At 37.8% G+C, this 19,629-nt stretch overlaps 1 long non-coding RNA gene across 1 annotated transcript in view; it reads right to left on the bottom strand.

The window, feature by feature from the left end:
• The window catches only part of LOC123568330 (uncharacterized), a 144,417-nt gene extending 125,044 nt beyond the window's left edge, over window positions 1-19,373 (bottom strand). The window contains exons 1-2 of the long non-coding RNA XR_006691570.2: window positions 19,343-19,373; window positions 10,889-10,929 (exon numbers count right to left, since the gene is read on the bottom strand). This is a non-coding gene — a long non-coding RNA (uncharacterized lncRNA). The remainder of the gene's footprint in view (window positions 1-10,888; window positions 10,930-19,342) is intronic.
• Between the last annotated feature and the right edge of the window lie 256 nt (window positions 19,374-19,629).

Raw genomic sequence — 19,629 nt, forward strand, 5'->3', positions numbered from 1 at the left:
CTGTGAATAAATGAACAAGCAAATAAACCATTGAGTCAATTATTTATAAACATGTATAATTATTATATACCTCTGAGGGGCCCTTGGATCAAGTTTCATCCCAGCCCATGAATAAGTGTTGGTAAGTGCTCCAGTTCCCTCTTGGTTCTGGCTGAGAAATCAGTAGATGAGTGGTGGAAAGTTATATAAAATCTTGTATCTTACTACCCCCCAAAAGTGAGAGAGAAACAGACGGAAAGTCTAGAATTAGTAAATATACTACCTGTCCAAGACAAAATTGTGAAATAAGTTGTTCCTTCTCTACCTTTCTTCCAAGGATCATGCCTTTTTCCAACCCCACCTCCATACTGTCTTTCTCCTCTTCCTCCTTTATTTTCAGAGGTCAATAGTGACATCTGTTGATTGCTGTATTAGAGTTCTCTAAAGAAATGGAGCCAATAGGATATGTGTATGCAAATTTCCATGTCAAGGGCAAAGCAAGAAGGTTATTGCAGGATCTACTCTGCAAGATTGCCAAAGGCCTATGTTCTTGGCACATGACTGAGGCAAAGCTTCACCAGATGTCCTTATACCCACACTACTGCCTTAAGGGATGGCAGGCAGCCTGACACCTTTTTCCCGAAATGTCCCTCCAGCATCCTCTGCTGATAAAGGTTAACATAGGTCTCACTTTAAAGGAGAAATACTAAAAGGAATTGTCTATTATCATAGAATATATATTGAAGGGTGAATTTAGAGCCAAGAGGCAATAACTTGATAACTGGCATACAGGCTATGAGTACCAGTTATGAGAGCCAATAAATTCCCTTCTGGTTTTAGATCTTTTCAGCTGGATTTTCTGAATATTGAACTGAAAGACTGTTAACTGACAAAAGGCCCAGTCCTCATACCACCTAGAGCAAAGCAGTTTGTCATTGAATATTGAATGCTCTTCTGAGTCTTTTTGCCACTATTTTCCTTCAAAACCTTTCTGCCTTGGCCCCATTTTTTTTTAGTTAGAATTCTACTTATTGTCCTTGATATATACGTTAAAAGCCTGTCAACATCATATTTTTATTTTAATAATAGAATTCTAGAAAATGAAGGCTTTAAAACAGAAGAATGATAGAGTTAGGTATCTTTAAAAGTTGATAGAATATCTTAGGACAACTGGCACTTTGGTTTCCTTCAAATAATTAAGCTATAATCTATAATAACAAAATATAGTTAGAATTTTTTTTTTTTTTTTTTTTTTTGAGACGGAGTCTCGCCCTGTCACCCAGGCTAGAGTGCAGTGGTGCGAATATAGTTAGAATTTTTAATTCAATTAGGATTGCTTTCAAATCCACCTGGTAATTCTAGAATTGCACCTTGACAACAAAGCATAGTCCCAAAAGAAAGCATTTATTTTCAGTAAAACACAAAAATACCTAAGTAAGCAACTTTAATAGGGTTTACATAAGTTTCAGTTAAAAGTAAGATATCTAATGCAAAAGACAATTGCTGTCTGTGTTATTTCTAAAAACAGAAGTGCCAGATAGTAGAGTAATTAAGAAAATAAAAACTTTACACAATGGTAAAAAATGTGTTAGTAGCTAAAATAATTACTTTATGAAGTAGACTCCTAAGGAATGTATAAACATTTCCGATTAGACAATATTGGCTCTTTGAAAAGCTTCACTTTAAGATTTAGACTAACATATATCTTTTTTTATTCTTGGCTTCAGCAATTTCTCCTAAATGCCTCAGTAGTCTTGTTTTCCTCGGGTTTTATAACCACAAAGTTTATTATTTAAAAGTTTTAGTTGACCTCAAATACTTTCTGTGCTATTTGGAAAAAGTATCTAGGGGAAAATTCACGTAAGAAGAGTAAACCCAATTTAACAGAAAACATGAAAAATTGTTGATGAAGGGCTTTCTGTGTGTGTGTGCTCAGCCCAAAGGAAGCATCGGACTGGCTCTGGGAGTGGGAGGCAGCGTGAAAAGATGTAGTATCTCCTCCTCTGCCTGCTTGTGTTGGATAAATGAATCATTTTATTGTCAGGTTGGCTGAGACTGAACGTCAACATTATACAGGAAAGTCCCAAAGGTAGGCAGCAGAGGGGATGCTATACCAGTTTCCCTCACTTGATGCTATTAAATGAGCTCACAGTGTGTAAGATAAAAGTTAGATACATTGAAGGACAATAAGTACCTAGTTTTATAGCAGTACTTTATGTTCAAACTCCTCATGAGTTTATACGTGTTTCTATGGAAAGACTGCATCTAAAACAATGCTCTTAACAAATGAAATTTATAAGAGAAAACAAGCCCTGTGAATTGCTATACTAATGAGTGTTTTTTTTTTCAAACACAGTAGTACAGTAGTCACTTACAATGTCTGAACATTCTAAGGCCTAACAATAGACATTACATTTGATTTAAAATTTTCATAAATATGTTCTATGTTCGTTTACAAATCTTTTCCTGTGTTACACATAAAGAACACTCACCCATTCATTCCACAAAAATATATTTGTTACCTTCTATATGCCAGGAAACCATGATTTCTGCCATTGTAAATCTCCCTAGCATATGAGAAAGGTTACTATAAAAATCTGTGATTATCATGTGTTAAATGTGCACCACACTTCAACCAGGAATAATAATCATTTTTATATAATGATACAATTTCCGAATGCACACACGCATACATATATGTATAGAAAGAGAGAAAGATAATGGTAATGTTCAATATATTTACCAACTGCTACAGCAGAGGTTCCAACAAACCTAAATGCAAATGCAATAAGATTAATTTTGGAAAAATCTATAGAATACAGAATCTCAGCCACTATGTCCACTTGCAAGTATGGTTTAGCAAGCTCCCACTGATCCAAAGACAGGACCTTAAACTGCGACCTTTTCCCCATCTTCTCACTGTAATATGAGAACTTAAAAGAGGTTATAATATTGGAAATTAGAAATTGATCATTAATACATATTTATTACTTTCATACTATGTGTCAAAAACTTTGCCTGCTGTTCAATCAAGGCGAGCCAAGTTTCAGGTTACTAAGGAATAAATACAAAATAAACAATAAGCAGGGGGTGCAATGAGAGAATATTGATTGTGGTAGAAGCATGGCTGAGGAGGAAGTTGTAGAAAGATAATGGAAAAGCAACTAAAAAGGCGATCATTATTAGAGCAAGAACTTGCAAAAGGGAGAAGGTTTGAGGTCAAAGCCAAGAGGAAAGGGGTAAAAAAGGAAGAATGACTATGTTGAAGGAGGAAAGAAAATAAAGATGGATAAGAATTGCAAATAAATTTAGAGTTGTAGGATAAGTAGAATAAGTCCTAGAATGATAGGAATTTTGAAGGAAAGAAAGAGGATCTTCCAGAATGAGAAGAATAGATGAACTCCAGGAAGAAGTTATAAAGGAAAATTTTTCATGACTGTCACAACTATTTCCTCTGTGAAGTAGGGAAGGTAACCTGCGAAGAATAAAGAGTGCAGCATTAAGTACAAAGTTTAAAAAGCAGTAAAACTTTTAAAAAGAAAGCGTCATAGGAAATAGGTAAGTATCTGTAAAGATTTCCTAGAAAAAGATTGAGAGTTCAACAGAGGACCGAAATCATAAATGTATAAGGCAGACAATCAATATGGTTGTGATTTGCTCCAGGATTATTCAGTGCCTGGTTTCAGGATCAGAACAAACAGATGGTTGGGTTATTCTAGAATTGAGGATTAGGAATAATGGAATGAGAAGAAGGTCGTGAGAGAGTTGGGAATTAAGAGCGTCAGTGAGAGAGAGGTTTAACTGAATGACCGTGGATTGTCAGCTGGAGTGAATAAGGAAATGAAGCCAAATAAGGCTTATTGATCAAGAACATATGAAACTGACAAAGTACAGAAGAATCAATGGGAGTGAAGAGCAGTCATTCCCCTGAATGAAACCCCTCCGGGTATTCTGCAGCCTGGATGATAAAGTGTCATTTACTTCTTAAACCATACAAGACTGTTTATAATCTTGCCTGCCTCTCAAGCTCATTGCTAATTCCTTCTCCCAAATGCCTCCAGGCATTCTGTATGTCCTGGCAGGCAGACCAAATATGATGCTTTCTGTCTTCATGTTACTGCTGTTCTTTTAAAGGGCTCCTCTTCTTCTCCTAAACTTCATGTCCTCTATTCACTAATGAACTTCTCAGTTTTCAAGACCCACTTCAAGCATCTCTTTCTTATTAAAGTCATGTGTAGTACTTAGTATGAAAAAAATGACTGCCAAAATTTCCTTCCACCCTTACATACTCATGCCTTTACTCCCACCAAAAAAACCCTTGATTCTGGGCAGACAAACAGAATGCTGTAGAACTGACACTATTCCAGTTCCAACCTAACCCAACTGCCATATTGCGAAGAAGTTCAGGCTATCTTGCCTGGAGTATGAGATACCATGCAGAGAGAAAATCACAGAGAGGAGAGATTACATATGGCAACTATATCTCAGACATATGAGTGAGATCTTCTTGGCCATTCCTATTCATCCCAACCACCAGATGAATGGAGGTGGAGCCCAGTCAACCTACAGAATTATGGGAAATAAGAAATCATTTCTATTTTAAGCCACTATGTTTTGGGGTTTAATTATTCATTTATAGATAAATGACATCTCTCCCATTTTCAACCTAAGTGTAACTGTTCAAACTTTCCACTGTATCACACTACTGCACCTATAATATACCTGTATTATTTTACTTATCACACTAGGATTGCAAAATTGTTTTTACATATCTGCTCCCTTCCTATTCTGTGAGATGAAACAATGTTTCAGTGCTAGGGTATGTTTACACTATGTGTGTGTATGTATATGTGTCTGTTGTGTGAGTCTGTATTCTAAGTCCTAACACACAACGTACGATAAGTATTTAATAATTGACTTGAACTACATTAAATAGGGATTGAGTTAGTGGAAGTTAGAAAGAGATAGCTATGAGGTTCAGTCATTAGAATTTTATGATTAAGTATTTCATAAAAGGAGCAGTTCCCTGATTGACACGGAAACATGATGGAAGTGAAGGTCGCTTAAGGATAGTCTAGGAATTCAGGTGGGGTGGTAGAATCATCAAGGATGTGGACTTGTGGCCTAGTACAATTACAGAATTTTGTGTGGAATGGAATATGGTGCTATCCAATGGGAAGAGATTGTGAACTTCAGAAAAAGAGAAACTGTGAGTGACAGCTTTCTGAAGAAAAGGCTCTTAAAGTAATAGTAAACCATTAAGAATATGCAGGTTCAACCTTCTGCCCAATGTATGTTTAAGGGAGAAAAAGTCAGTCTCATTTCACAGACTTATGTGGAAATTGTACTTTAACTAAAAGAAGTTTCCCTTTAAGTCATCTGAGTGCACCTTTTTAGTCTCCTCCAACGACCTCTTTTTTCCACTGCCACTGAAAGCTTTCTACACAGTCCTCTGCCATTCTCACTCTACATCTCTTCTCTGGACGATGTGAGCCACTCCCACAGCTTCCATGATTACTGGTATCTCCTACAGCTGAACTTTCTGACTCCATTTCTTTTATGAGTGTCAGAACTATTATTTACAATTCTCTTCTGAATATCTCCAGTGTTTTGCCTACCACTTATGTCAAACTCAAGACATTAAGGGACGAACTGATTATCTGCTATTCAAAACATGGTTTTTTTTTCCCTTCCGTATTTCCTAGTTCAGTAAATGGCATACTGGCCACTCCAAGAGTATAGAAAGAAATAGCCAGCTCAGTGGTTAAGAGCTTGGATTCTGGAATTAATCAAACAGAATGTGCTCAAATTTGGCCTTCATAAATTACTAACTGTATGGTAATTCTAGTCTGCCCAGGCTGCTGTAACAAAATACCAGAAGTTGGGTCACTTAAACAACAGACGTTGATTTCTCTCAGTTCTAGAGGCTAAGAAATCCAAGATCAGAGTTCCAGCATGCTCAGTTTCTGGTGAGGGCCTTCTTTGTGGCTTGCAGACAGTTGCCTTCTCGCTGTGTTCTCACACAGAGCTACTTCTCTGGTCTCTTCTTATAAAGGATACTAGTGCCATCACGAGTACCTTTATGACCTTATCTAAACCTCTCAAAGGCCCCATCTCCAAAGGTCATTACATTGGGAGTTAGAGTTTCAACATATGAATTTTGGGGGCACACAATTCAGTCCAAAGCAGTAACCTTGGCAAACTACTTAACTTTTAAGAGATTCATTTTTCTCACCTGTTAGAATCTCCAAAACCTTCTGAAGAGGATTAAATAAATGCTTATCCAAACCCTCAAAACTAATCATACCAACTAGATCTCTTGAAGCCATTCTTACCTTCTCCCTTTCCCTTAGTACCCACCTCTTCCAAGCAACTGACTGCCAAATTCTGTTACTTCCATTTCTAAAGTGTATCTTAATATATGCGTTTGTCCATTGTCACTTCCACTGTGCTAGTTTAGACCTGAACATATTTCAACCAGACTATTCTTGACCTCATCTAACCCATCTTTCATACCATTGCCAGAGATAATGTTTTAAAAAATATAATTCTGATCATATCCTTTTTCTTCATTTTCAATTTTTTTTCAGTAGCTCCCTGTTTCCTACAAAAATCATGCCAAACTCTTTAGCATCTGACTTTTGGAGTCTTTTTCTGAACTACCTTTCCAGGGCCACTCTACATTATTTCCCACCATCCCCTGTATTTAAAACTGTCATTCTTTGAACATATTCTTCTGCCTTCATGTCTGGTTCCTTTCCTAAATCCTTACCCCCTACTTTTCCCCCTGAGAATTCCTGCTCAAACTCCAAGACCCAGCTCAAATGTGATTTCCTTTCTGTTGTCTTCCCCAAACCCCCAAGTGACATAGAATGCCCCCTCATCTGTTTTCCCACAGGGCTGTATACAAACCTGTCTAGCCTTTATTACACTACAGTATAGTTATTAATTTACTTGTCTATCTTCCCAGCTAGACTCTGAGCACTTCCTCAGAGGCAAGGATAGTGAAATATTTATTCTTGCATTAAAAGTCCATCCTGGAAAATACTAGTCAGTATATGTAAGATGCTTGATAAATGTCGGTTGAAAGAATGAATAAATAAACTATGTAACTTTAATGGTGCCTGCTATATATTAATTCAGTTCAAAGTTTTCAGGTATATATAAAAAGTAAATCATTAAAACTGGGCATTGAAAGAAGTAGATTATCTATACGTATTTTTCCCAACTTTAAAATTCTATAATCTTATTGTGAGCTGGGCTAAAGATCTTCTCTAGGCATATAGGATTAAAGTCTTGTCTGAGATAGACTTAAAGTTGTAGATAGGATCTAATGGGTTGTTTAAGGTATATTTCCAATTTATTCTGTTACATTAACTTTTATAAACTGATATTTTGTGAATTTTATACCTTTCAATTAAACAAAATTGAATTATATGCAATAACTGATCTTGCAAGATGGTAACATGGTGAAGAAAGTGGTTTTTTTTCCTGAAACCTTGTCAGCTTGAGTGACATGTGAGTACCCAGCACTAAGCATCTGTTAGGGAAATCTTATTACTCTGTGTCTGTCACTAGAAAATTGGAACAAACATTGCAAGACCTACATACTTAAAATGTTATGATGTGTTTTTTAAAATTGCTTTCCACAGAAGGTCTTTTATTTTATTAGAAAATTACAAGCAAACAAGGCTTGTTTAATGGCTTTCAGAGTATAAGCACATTTCATGTCAAAATTGTATCACTTTCAACTGCTGAGTTGTGTGAGAAAGCTGTCAGACCCTGGTGCCCAAGAAAATAGGGCACCATGGCAGAAATTTCTTACTGAAGGACATAATGTATGCTCAATTAAACCGATACAATGTGTGTAATGGTCTACTTCTATCTTAGAACGTACTGCTAGCTTTCTGTTCTGGAATCAGAATTTTCCTAATGCCTGGACTTTTTGTTGAATCCCATGTAAGAAGTAATGCAGTCTTTGAGTTTATATCTCAGGGAAGGTTGGGATCTTTTTTTTCCTTTTAACATTCAAAAATTCTCAGATATATTACCTTCTCATTCTGATAATCTATATATACTCTACACCCTTTCCATACTTCTCTTAGCTTATTAAATATCTTAGCTGACAAAGAAAATATGCATGAAATGCTAAAATTATAGCCAGTTTTTCAGAGGAATCAATTGTTGGTTACAGCATTATTTTTCTTAAGAAACATTCCCAAGTCCTTTATTTCTTCAAATACCATGGATATCTATATGTGCTTCAAATGAATGGGAGGTAATAAAATATGATGGAAAAATCCTGGAAAATTCCAACACTCCTTATATTGTTCGTTATTCGATGAGTTTATAACAATTTTGCTTCTTTAAGCCAGCAGAGAGCACCCACAGAGGTGGTAGATGATAACTTTTCCACAAAAGATGGCAATAAATAGATAACATTTAAGATACATATTTTTCTATATATTCTAAGAAAAGATGACCGCTAAACATGAATTCCCCCATGATAGAAGGATATTGTATGTTACTAAACTGCCATCTACTGGATTTGTTCACCCAGTACACAATATCATCTATAAATTTTTATTTTTCAAGGAATACATGACTTTTTTTTCCCAGCCATTTCCTGACTTTCTTTCTTTCCCTAGTTCTAGAAATGTGTACTTCTAATGACCAGGAAAAAAAAATTGTTTCAACTAATTATAGTCCAACCAAAGTCATTCACATCATTTAAGAATTAGATTGATTATTCATAGTGTCATGAAAACATGTCAATTTGAGACAAGAAGAGGTTTAGAGAGGCTTACACTTTTCAGAGTGCCACCTATCTCCAAAGGGCACATTCATTAAGAAGCTCCAGGTGCAAGTTGTGGAAGCAAAACAGCATAATGAAGTCCTTTGCCTCCTTGTGCACCTTTTGATTAATAACATCCTCCTTCAATTCTAGCAGATTGTACACCAGTGTATGCCACAAGAAACCTAAAATACAAGCCTACTTTTCTATCCTTCTCTGAATAGAGTAAATCACCATTTACCTATGGCCAGAATCAAAAGAATTAACAAAATAAGGTATTTGTGGCACAACCTACTTTTATAAGAAAAGAACAACTAATAAGCCGACTGATGGTATTTACTTGATAACAATGTATAATATGTGTCACTGATCAAATTCCACCTAATCTGTCTTCTCTGTCCTATAGTCACACATGGAAATGCAATTGATATTTGGCCGGGCGCAGTGGCTCACACCTGTAATCCCAGCACTTTGGGAGCCCAAGGCAGGCAGATCACCTGAGGTCAGGAGTTCGAGACCAGCCTGGCTAACATGGTGAAATCCCATTTCTACTAAAAATACAAAAAATTAGATGGGCATGGTGGTGCATGCCTGTAATCCCATCTACTCAGAAGGCTGAGGCAGGAGAATCACTTTAAGCTGGGAGGCAGAGATTGTAGTCAGCTGAGACAGCGCCATCACACTCCAGCTTGGTCAACAAGAGTGAAACTCTGTCTCTAAAAAAAAAAAAAAAAGCGGGGGGGGGGGGGTGGGTAGTGGAATGGGCATTTATTGAATACTATTTACTAGACTTTTTTTTTTTTTTTGAGACAGAGTCTTACTCTGTTGCCCAGGTTGGAGGGCAGTGATGAGCTCTCGACTCACTGCAACCTCTGTCTCCCAGGTTCAAGCGAGTCTCCTGCCTCAGTCGCCCATATTTACTAGACATTTTCATGGGCACTATCACACTTTATCTACATAGTAGCTTGGTTAGGTAAATATTGTTATCCTCATTGTCATCACTGAATGTGATTGAAGGCCAGAGTGATAATAAGAGCAACACTTATTGACTACTTAATATTTTCCTGTCTTTGCCTTTATTACTTTAGAAAAATTGACACAATTAATTCTCAAGACCACATTATGGAAAACACGTTATCACTATCCTCATTTTATTAGAGGTGACTCCAAGAAGCTAAGTAACTTGCCCAATATTACACAAATAATATGCAATAGAGTTTGGATTTGACCCCAGCAAACCGGTTCCAATATCTGTCTTGTCAACTTCAACATTATGCTGTTTATGAATGTGTGTGTGTGTGTGTGTGTGTGTATACTTCAGTATTAAATGGGCTATATTATTGTTTGTTTCTGAAAATTGGTAATTGTGTATTTATTGTCAGGCATTTCATATGCATTATCCATTAGAAATACCACATATATGTATCCCCATTTTACTTTGATAAAACTGAGGTTTGGAGAATAACAAGAATAAGAATAATCACAGTAAACACATTACACATATCATGTGCTAGATACTCTTCATGTGAAAAGTTTTAAACATAGTACATATTTAATACTGACAACAATATGTTGCATTGTTACTACTACTATACAGGTGAGGAAAAAGAAAGGTACCACCTTGACCAAAGTCGCAAGGCTATCAGCAAGCAATGCAAGAAATCTAGTTCCAAAGACCCATGATTTTATCCACTACTGTAGACTTTGAAACAATTTAGGATAGTCATTCCTTGTTTATTGCAGCAAATGTTTGCAATACGCCTTAACTATAGTAGCATTCATCACAATCAAACATTTTGTTGCATACCAAGTAAAATAATTATGTACATTTGGTAAAGAGTGAGAAAGAATCAAGCCTGTATAGTTTCACATTGGTGAGGCTTATGCATAGTTTCAATAATGGTAAAAATAAAATTTTTCTCTTCATTTATCCTACAAACATTGAGCACTAACCTTGTTCGAGGTGCTTGGGTAGTGAAAATAAGGTTTGTTTTATTCTGTAAAGAATTGGAGATACATAAAAACAAATAGGAAATTGCAACATAAAGGGATAACTGCTAAAAAGAAGTTTTGCTTCCTAAATCACAGCCACAGCTACAAAACACTTTATGTTACCTGCTTTCATGACTCCAAAAGAGGTCATACACAGGGTAAAACTAGCAAAAGAATAAAAAGGCAGAAGAACATTCTTTCATAAATATATAAAATAAGGTGCTTAACGTTGTTATAATAGTTGCAATTTTATTTAAAATTCTGTTAACATTTATGTCTGAATCACAGGTGGAAGTTCAAAATAGCTTCATGATATATGTTTTCCTTGTTTCACATCTGATATTTTTCTTTCAGTACTACTCCTTCCTAGTGGGTTTGGCTGGTCCTGAGTTCCCAGGTCCTCCCAGTCTGGCTCATGCCAAATTCAAACTATCATGTTAATCAGAATTTTTAGTTGCAGGTGACAGAAACCCAGTGCAATGTAGCTTAAGCCAAAAGAAAGTGTGCTGACATGACTTAGGTGACTGGGAAGTCCAAGAGATAGACATGCCTTGACAGAGCTATATTCAGGGATCCAAATGTTATACTCAGAGTTCACTTTTGTCCCTTGCCACACATCCCTCTCCTTAATTCTCTCCATCTGTCAGCTCTTATTGTGTCTACTTGACTTCCTTTTGTGGGCAAACTCTCTCTATACAATGGGTCTCACATTCACATATACTGGGTTAGCAACCCTAATGAAGAAAAAAACTTCTCTTTCCCAATAATCCTAAAGGAATCCTCAAGAATATTCTGATTGGCCTTGCCTGGTTCATATATTCATTTTTCAGCCAATCACATGATTAGGTGAGCTAATACACAGAATTTGATGATCAAAAAGGACTCACAAAAATTAGAAATAGCATCAAGTTTTCCTAATAATTTCAGAGTACAGGCAATCAAGAGACAAAGACAGAGCAGAGAAAGTCTGGGACATTCTGTGTGACTTTGCCAGATGCTTCCTATCCACTAACCCAGAGTGATTGACTAGGTCTCTGTACATAGTTTTGCTGATTATTACCTCACAGAGCAGAAGCATGTAATTTATAATACATCTGCATTTTATACCTCAGATGTTATAAAATGGCATTCCATTCCATTACATTCTCCAGAGAAGCCATTCATGTCCCCATAAATCAATAGATTCCAGGTTTATTTACTAGAAGTAATCCTTATCCAGGGAGATCCTGCTAAGGGCTTTCTGTAGAAAGATCCCCTTCTGTCTAAAATCATTATTCTATTTATTAGAGTGTTTAGTTAGAAAGGAGATTAGAACAGATTACCTGACTTCCTTTCTTTTCCCTAGTGGTACCCCTATAGGAAAAGAAGTGAATGGTCCACAGGGCTAGCTGCTTTACTCCTTCCCCTGCACCAGGTGACTGGACATTCTGACTGAACATCTAGAGACAAGAATCTCAAACTGTGCTCAGGGGTAAAGGAAGAACCATGATTGACAGAACCCCAGAAGCACCTGGACTGTGAGATGGTGATAGAAAAGCACGTTGGGTAGTGCTTTTATAAACTGCGAGTGCTCTTGTTTATCATACTGCTTCTGTCCAGACAAGAGACTTTTAAGAGTTCTAATGATGCTATAACTCTCCTGTTCCTAAACTTTGTCTATTTCTCTCTAGTTTCTAACTGTGAAAAACTCTTCAGCTATGTTCTGTGACTCATAGATTACAGCAAAAGAACAAATAGTGACAGCAAAGAATGGAAACAACTATGCCAAATCTTGGAGTCTGTAGGAAAGCAATCCAAAAGAATGCTGAATAGGACCTGACAATGAACCCTTAAGAGGAGAAAGAATATCCCAAGGGTTTTCCATCTAGTCTTATGTCCTCATATTCATTTTCTTACAGAAATCTAAAGTTCTAACATAGCAAATGAATTTCTTTAACAGTCAGGGTACACAAAAAAACTATCCTACTGACCTGAGAATCCAGAAGAACCTTTTTTTTTGGCCAAGACAGCGTTTATGTTTAGGTTGAATTTGAAAGGCTTTGAACAACTCGTCACATTCTCTCTCATTCCCTAGTATTTTACACAGGCCTGTTTCATTCATTTATGCTACTGCCTGAACCCTATAAACATTTGAGATTTTCATTTAAGGTTTAAGACTTGATTTAACTGAAAATCCCTTTATAGGAATGTAAACTTTAGGCCAGGTGCAGTGGCTCACGCCTGTAATCCAGCACTTTGGGAGGCCAAGATGGGTGCATCGCTTGAGATCAGGAGTTCAAGACAAGCTTGGCCAACATGGTGAAACCCCGTCTCTACTAAAAATACAAAAATTAGCCAAGTGTAGTGGTGCATGCCTATAACCACAGCTACTCTGGAGGCTGAGGCAGGAGAATCACTTGAACCCACGAGGTGGAGGTTGCAGTGACCCGAGATCGTGCCGTTGCACTCCAGCGTAGGTGACAAAGCCAGACTCCATCTCAAAAACAAACAAACAAAAAGAATGTACACTTTAAACTGTTTTTAGTTATTTACACTAGGATGTAAACAGTTTTTTAACTGTTTTTCACCGTGGGAGATGAGAAGCTTTTGAAGAAGTTAAGACTGAAGGAATAACAGGGTGGGGATTAGGGTGAGCCAGATGCCTACGGTTCAACATTTAAGGAGGCGTTCATTCTCAAGTGATACCTCCAGGCTCAGCACCTGAGACTACCTCCTTAAATTTCATGCTCTATGCGTATTGTTTGCCTCACTCTTGTCCCAGTCCTTTAAGGATAAACTTTAACCAGCTTTGGTTTCTGTTACTTGTGATGAAGTACCCTAATTGCATTTCCCTTCCCCACCCATGAAATGAGGGAGTCATTCTTCCTGGGAACACCCATAATATCCTCTGATTATACCTATACTATACTTACAACACAGTTTTCTCACTATTTACACATCCATATGCACCAACACTCTGTGTGCTCCTTAAAGAAAGAGACTGTGACATAATCTTCTTTATAGCTGCAATATCTAGTCCTGTACCTGTTGAGTGGGTAAGTGAATGAATGAATGGACAAATAAATAAATGAGTGTGTTGTCAGCATTGAACATGCCATACCCGCTGTGGCATGGAACACCTGTGAAATCATTTTGTCAGTAAAGACGTTTTACTTTTGCTATAGATAGATGACAAACTGCTTTTATTCTAATTGTGATATGATTTTTCTCATAACTTTGTAGGTAGTCTTTGTATTGTTCCAGTTTTTTATTTAAACATATGTGCTCAGGAAAGAACTGCAGTAGATTTGTGACTGACACCGTATATATGCTTTTGCCCTCAGTCTCCAGCAGGGCCAGCCTCCTTGACCTAATTAGACTTCTCCACTCCCACATGGCTGGTAAATACTATAATTAATTTATAAAGGACTCTGAAACACCAGCTGGCAAAAGTTTCCTATTAATGATTTCTACAGAATGAAAAGAGCATTTAAGTTGTAGGAGAGTTGTAGTGTGTGTGTGTGCGCATGTATTCACATTTTTTAATGTAGTGAATTTCTAAGAATGTCAAATCATAACATGTACTAAGTAAACAAGGTTTAATAATTTCTTGTCATTTCTTTCAGCACATTTATTTTAAATTTTTGAAAGAAATCTGTGTGACAAAATGTTCTTAGAGATGTATATTTGGGGTATGTGAGACTTGAATGTTCATGAGTATTCACACATCCCATAAACTATGTCATTCTTAAAAGAAAGTTAAAGAGAAAAAGGTGGACCATCGGTTTAAGAAGAATGTCTCAATGCTTTGAGAAAGCAACTACTGTAGTGGCCTTTTGGAGTATTTGCCTATTCAGAAGCCATGGTTGGCAGAATTTCAAGATGGCTTCCAAGATTTCTGTGTCCTGGTGTACATGCCCTGTATTATACCCTCTCTGTGAGTGTGGGCAGGACCTGTGAATACAATGAGATGGTACTCCTTTGATTAGTTTATGTTAGATGGCAAAGGGGATGGAACCATCTCTCCTCTGATTACATTATATTATATAAGACTCTATAGTAGTGTTAGTTATAGTAGTAGTGGATAGAGTAATGGTAGTGGCAGTAGCAGCAGTCGACTGGAGAGAAATTCTCCTGCTGGCTTTGGAGAAGTAAACTCCGTTGTGAGATGCCATGTAATTAGGACCTGAGGGCAGTCTCTTGAAGCTGAGAGAAACCCCTGGCCAACATCTCCCAAGAAAATAGGGACCTCAGACATAAAGTTGCAGGGAAGTAAATTCCACTGACAACTGAATATGCCTAAAAGAGAACCCCGAGCTTCAGATGAAATTGCAGCTCCACTTGGCACCTTGATTTCTGTCTAGTGAGACCCTAAGCAGAGAATCCAATTAAGCTATGCCCAGACTTCTCATCCACAGAAACATAGATAACAAATACATGTTACTTTAAGCTTCTAAGGTTGTGGTAACTTGTTATGTGGCACTAGAAAACCAATACAAGAACCAACTGCTTTTTCTTTTCTCTGCGCACTACCCTTTACTCCCCTTTTCCCACAGGAGTGCCTCCTAGTAGTCAGGCCTATGCATTACACCATGCTCCTGAAAAACTGGCATAGCTGATTGGACAGAGATGCACACCTGACTCAAGCCAGAGCAACTAGAGTCTGTCTGGAAATTTGAAGATGGGGCTAAGAGGCTCCAGGTGGGAATTTCTTGAATGGAAGAAACAGAAACTTGAACACTTTAGCAACACTATCTTCTGTCCAGGGTTGCCTATAGATATTAAAAGCCCTGAGGAAATATTCAAGGAGAGAGAGAATTTATCTATAGCAATCATCTAATTACAAAAATAATTATAAAAGTCATGGACCCATGTGAGATGGAGTGATTTGCTGTTAAAGAGTCAAGGCAAGGAAAAGCTACTAACATAGCTGCTTATTGTCTAATCAGTAAACATAAAACTTCACCTATTTGTATTAATTATTACTAAAGAAACCATTCCTGTTTAATTTCATATCTACCACTGCAAGGAAAAGGTAGTAACACTATTATCATTCACAATGCCATGGCTCCTTGGGTCCTATTATAATTGGAACCGTATAGATCTTCTTGCCTCTGCAGTTCCATAACGCCATTTATTTAATGCTGATTACAGCATTTCTCATATTGCTTCAACATCCATTGTACTGCCTGTGAACACTAGATTCTAATTATTCAAATGTTGTTAGTGTACTTTGTTGATGATGACCACAAATACAGATCTTACACAGAGAATGCAGGAAAATGCAAACAATTATTCATATTGTGGTTGTTAATTCATTGTTTGGAATTTATTAACAGCATTTATTTATAGAACTTATTGCAGTAACGTAGAATAGCACATCTCTCAACCATGTCTTCTCTTGAATTGTCTAGACCGTAATCACTACATCCCTAGAGTGCGATCCTTTTAAGTTTGGCTGCAGCCCTGCCTTCCATGTATAGTTATCAGTGGTGAAGATAGATGAGGGGCCCTAGATAGATGAAAAGAGTCATCCCATTTGAGCAACCAATGTCCATCACTTGTTCAACAAGGCTTACGACCAACTCAAAACAGGAGGTTACCATGTTGATTAGAGGTAAGAAAGGACATTGATTGAAATGGTCCATTGGCTTTGTGTTCCTACAGTCTCAAAAGCCCTCAAAGGAGGCAAGCATTGCCATGATAAGTCATGTCTGATATGTGACACAGAGCTTGCAGAGGGGTGATGTGACTGCCCTAATGTCAGCAGCAGGGTGAGGACTGGAGACCCCAGGATAAAGGATGTCTGCAGACACACATACGATTTTCAAGTGCTCTCCACTAGAGGTGACTCCTTGGTCTGAGCAGTCAGGGAAGAGCCCACATACTGGCTCACACAGTCAGCTCCAGACCAAGGATGCATGGGGGACAGTGGTGGCCCAGAGCACTGAAGTCATCCTGTGTCTGATATTACTGAAAATCACTCTCGAACCACTGAAAAAGCATCATTCTGGTGGCCCGAACTTGTGCGATGAAAGAAATAATGCCATGAAAAAAATAATGCCCCAGTCAGTGGGAGCTTTGGCTCTCCAAGTTGCTCTCCAGGAACTGGCAGGGCCATCCAGCCCTAAGCCACCCTACAGGTGCTAGTCCCAGAGATCCTGGAGCACTGGTGGGACCCTGAGTATCGTAAGAGGGTCGTATGGTCAGGAGGGCCTGAAAGGAAGAAACAAAGAAGCCAATAACATTTTATCTAGGCTTAGGGTGTCCCACTCAACAGGTCCTGCTGACTTGGCTGCTCCCCACCACCAAAAGCAATAGAACATCTCAGGACTTCCATTGTCCAGGACCCACATAGTACTACATTTTGGCTCCATCCTGCTGAATGGTCCAAGGCACCCCAGGGGAATTTTAGGGCATCTCAAGGAAGGCCAGGTGCAGGACCAGGTTAGGAGCCCTGGTTGCCCAGGTCTAAGAGCAGTACTGCTTTTTTTTTTTTTTTTTTTTTTTTCCAGTCTTCTGAACTAAGTAACAGAAAAGCTAGTCTGAGAAAAGAATACTGTGTATGCAGAATGAATTCAGCAAAGAGACAGAGAAAGGGTGCTGCTTGAATAGAGGATAGCTTCTTTTAGGATCTTTCTGAAACTGCACTCCTGCTCTAGCATTCCATCCATTAAACACCACCTTCTCTTTATAATATGCTCCCCCTTTTTGTAGTTTAAGTCATTTTATTTTTATTTTTGTTCCTTGCAAGCAGAGTGAGCCCTAATGCAATATTTAGAGCCAGATTCTTAGGTTTGTAGATTCAGAAACTCAACTTTACCATTTCCACCAGAGCTAATCTCCTGGGGACCAACATATTAAGAGGACCCATAAACAACTGATATGCATTTCAGAATGCCAATTTCTTAATCTATAAAGAGAGCTTAATCCAGATGAACAAATTGTGTGGATAAATTCACTCTGGGAATTTCACCATAGTAGGTTAAGTGTGCTCAGGAGAGAAGAAAAATTATCAGAGGACTGTTTGGTGAGCATATAGTAAGAATAAAGAAAATGGGTAGAATTTTTCTTTCAAATTAGGATAGCTGAAATAAATTTCTTTTGTAGAAATATTTCTCTTTGAAAAATCAGCTATAGTCCTTGAACTCAAATAACCTCTTCTGGTCATTATCAGATGTATTCACAAATTTTGTTCATTGTTATCCTAGACTTACCATAAAGGATTTTTCTCTTGACAAATAATTCTCCCAGAAAAATTTTGCTAATTACGGTTAGTATAGTTGATTAACTGCTGTTGCATTAACTGCATGTCATCTACCAGCTCTGGCATCTATTATTCCTATTGACCCCATCAAGTTACTATCTCCTCTCTACTCTCAAGGGTGATCACTATCCAAGATTAGTTTTGCTGCTTTTGAACTTCATGTAAATGGAGTAATATAGGATATGCCATTTTGTGTCTGGCTTTTTTCAATTCAAGACTGTGTTTGTGAGTCAAACAAATACTGGTCAATAATAGGATTGTAATTTGTTATTCTTGTTACTGTATAGAGCATTCCAACTGTGTAAATATATGACAATTTATTTATCCAGGCTACCATTGATAAGCACTTGGGAAGGATGACTGTATATGCTGTATTCTAAAAAAATTTATTGCATTTGTATACCAGAATCTATGCATAAGAATGCTCATACTGGTGTTTGTAATACCAAGCCTGAGAAACAGAAGGAATAAACTGTCGCAAAATGGAATAGTATTAGTATACATCAGTGAAAATAAAAGAACTACACCTATATGCTTCTACATGCAACCACCTAGGATTAATTTAGAGGCATAATGTTGCATGAACAAAAAAAGAGTACATAATCAACTATCCTTATATAGCTCATCAAATTAAACATACATGTATGTAAGGTTTTGAATAGAAGTCGAAGGTTAAAGAAAGACAGGGCGGCTTAACAGCAAATACAGAATTTATGTCCAGCATAAGACCTACAGAGGTGGGAGATCAGCTTAATGCCCGTGCCCATAGCTCCTTACAGGCTGGGGTAATTTATAGGCCTGGGTGGGAGTGGTCTGGGAGACCATGGCCTGCTTCCTGGGAAAATGTTGATAAGGTGTTCCCAGGATGAGGCAGCTCTGGCCCTTGTTCTGGTGGAATGTGGTACTTTCTCCCAGCAGAATATAAGAGGCAGCCTGTTTCTCACGGCCCAAACCCCGTGGAACGTTTCACTTTGACTAAGGTCTGCAAAATGGCAGGGGGCTTACGGAAATGGTGCAGTTTGGACTAACAGTGCACACAAATTAAACCTTTAAAAAGAAAAGAATAAGTCCCAAATATGGGAAAGTGTTATCTGTGGAAGAAAGTAATGGGATGGTATCTGGAAAAGACACTGGTAATTTAAACAATGTTGGCAATATCTCAGTTTTAAAATTACCAGTTGGTTCCCATGCTTACTTATCTGTTACACCTATTTATGTATATATAAAAAATAGGTTTCTTAACGACATCCCACGTGCATGAAATAACGGAATTTTTGTGCCTTATTAAAATAATTTCCCTAAAAATTTGAAGAGCCCGAGCCGCTTCTCGCCCTAAAGGAACCCCACGCCCCTGAATTGATCAGTCACTTCCGCCTCCACCTTTCCAGCTCCACCTATGGAAGCGGAAGTACTTTACTCTTGGGTCCTCCCACCTGTAGGGGGCTCTCCGAGGCTTCTAGTGCCACGAAGGCCTCCTATCTGGGTTGTCCTTATGACGCCTGTTAGTTTAGTCCTAGAAAAGATATTTGTATTTTAACTTTTTCATCTAAGAAACAGTAGCACAGGCATATTAGTCTGGACAACAACGTATAAGCTGAATTCCTGGTCAGTTCCCTCA

This window comes from Macaca fascicularis, chromosome 1 (assembly GCF_037993035.2).
Source record: "Macaca fascicularis isolate 582-1 chromosome 1, T2T-MFA8v1.1".
NCBI lineage: Eukaryota > Metazoa > Chordata > Mammalia > Primates > Cercopithecidae > Macaca > Macaca fascicularis.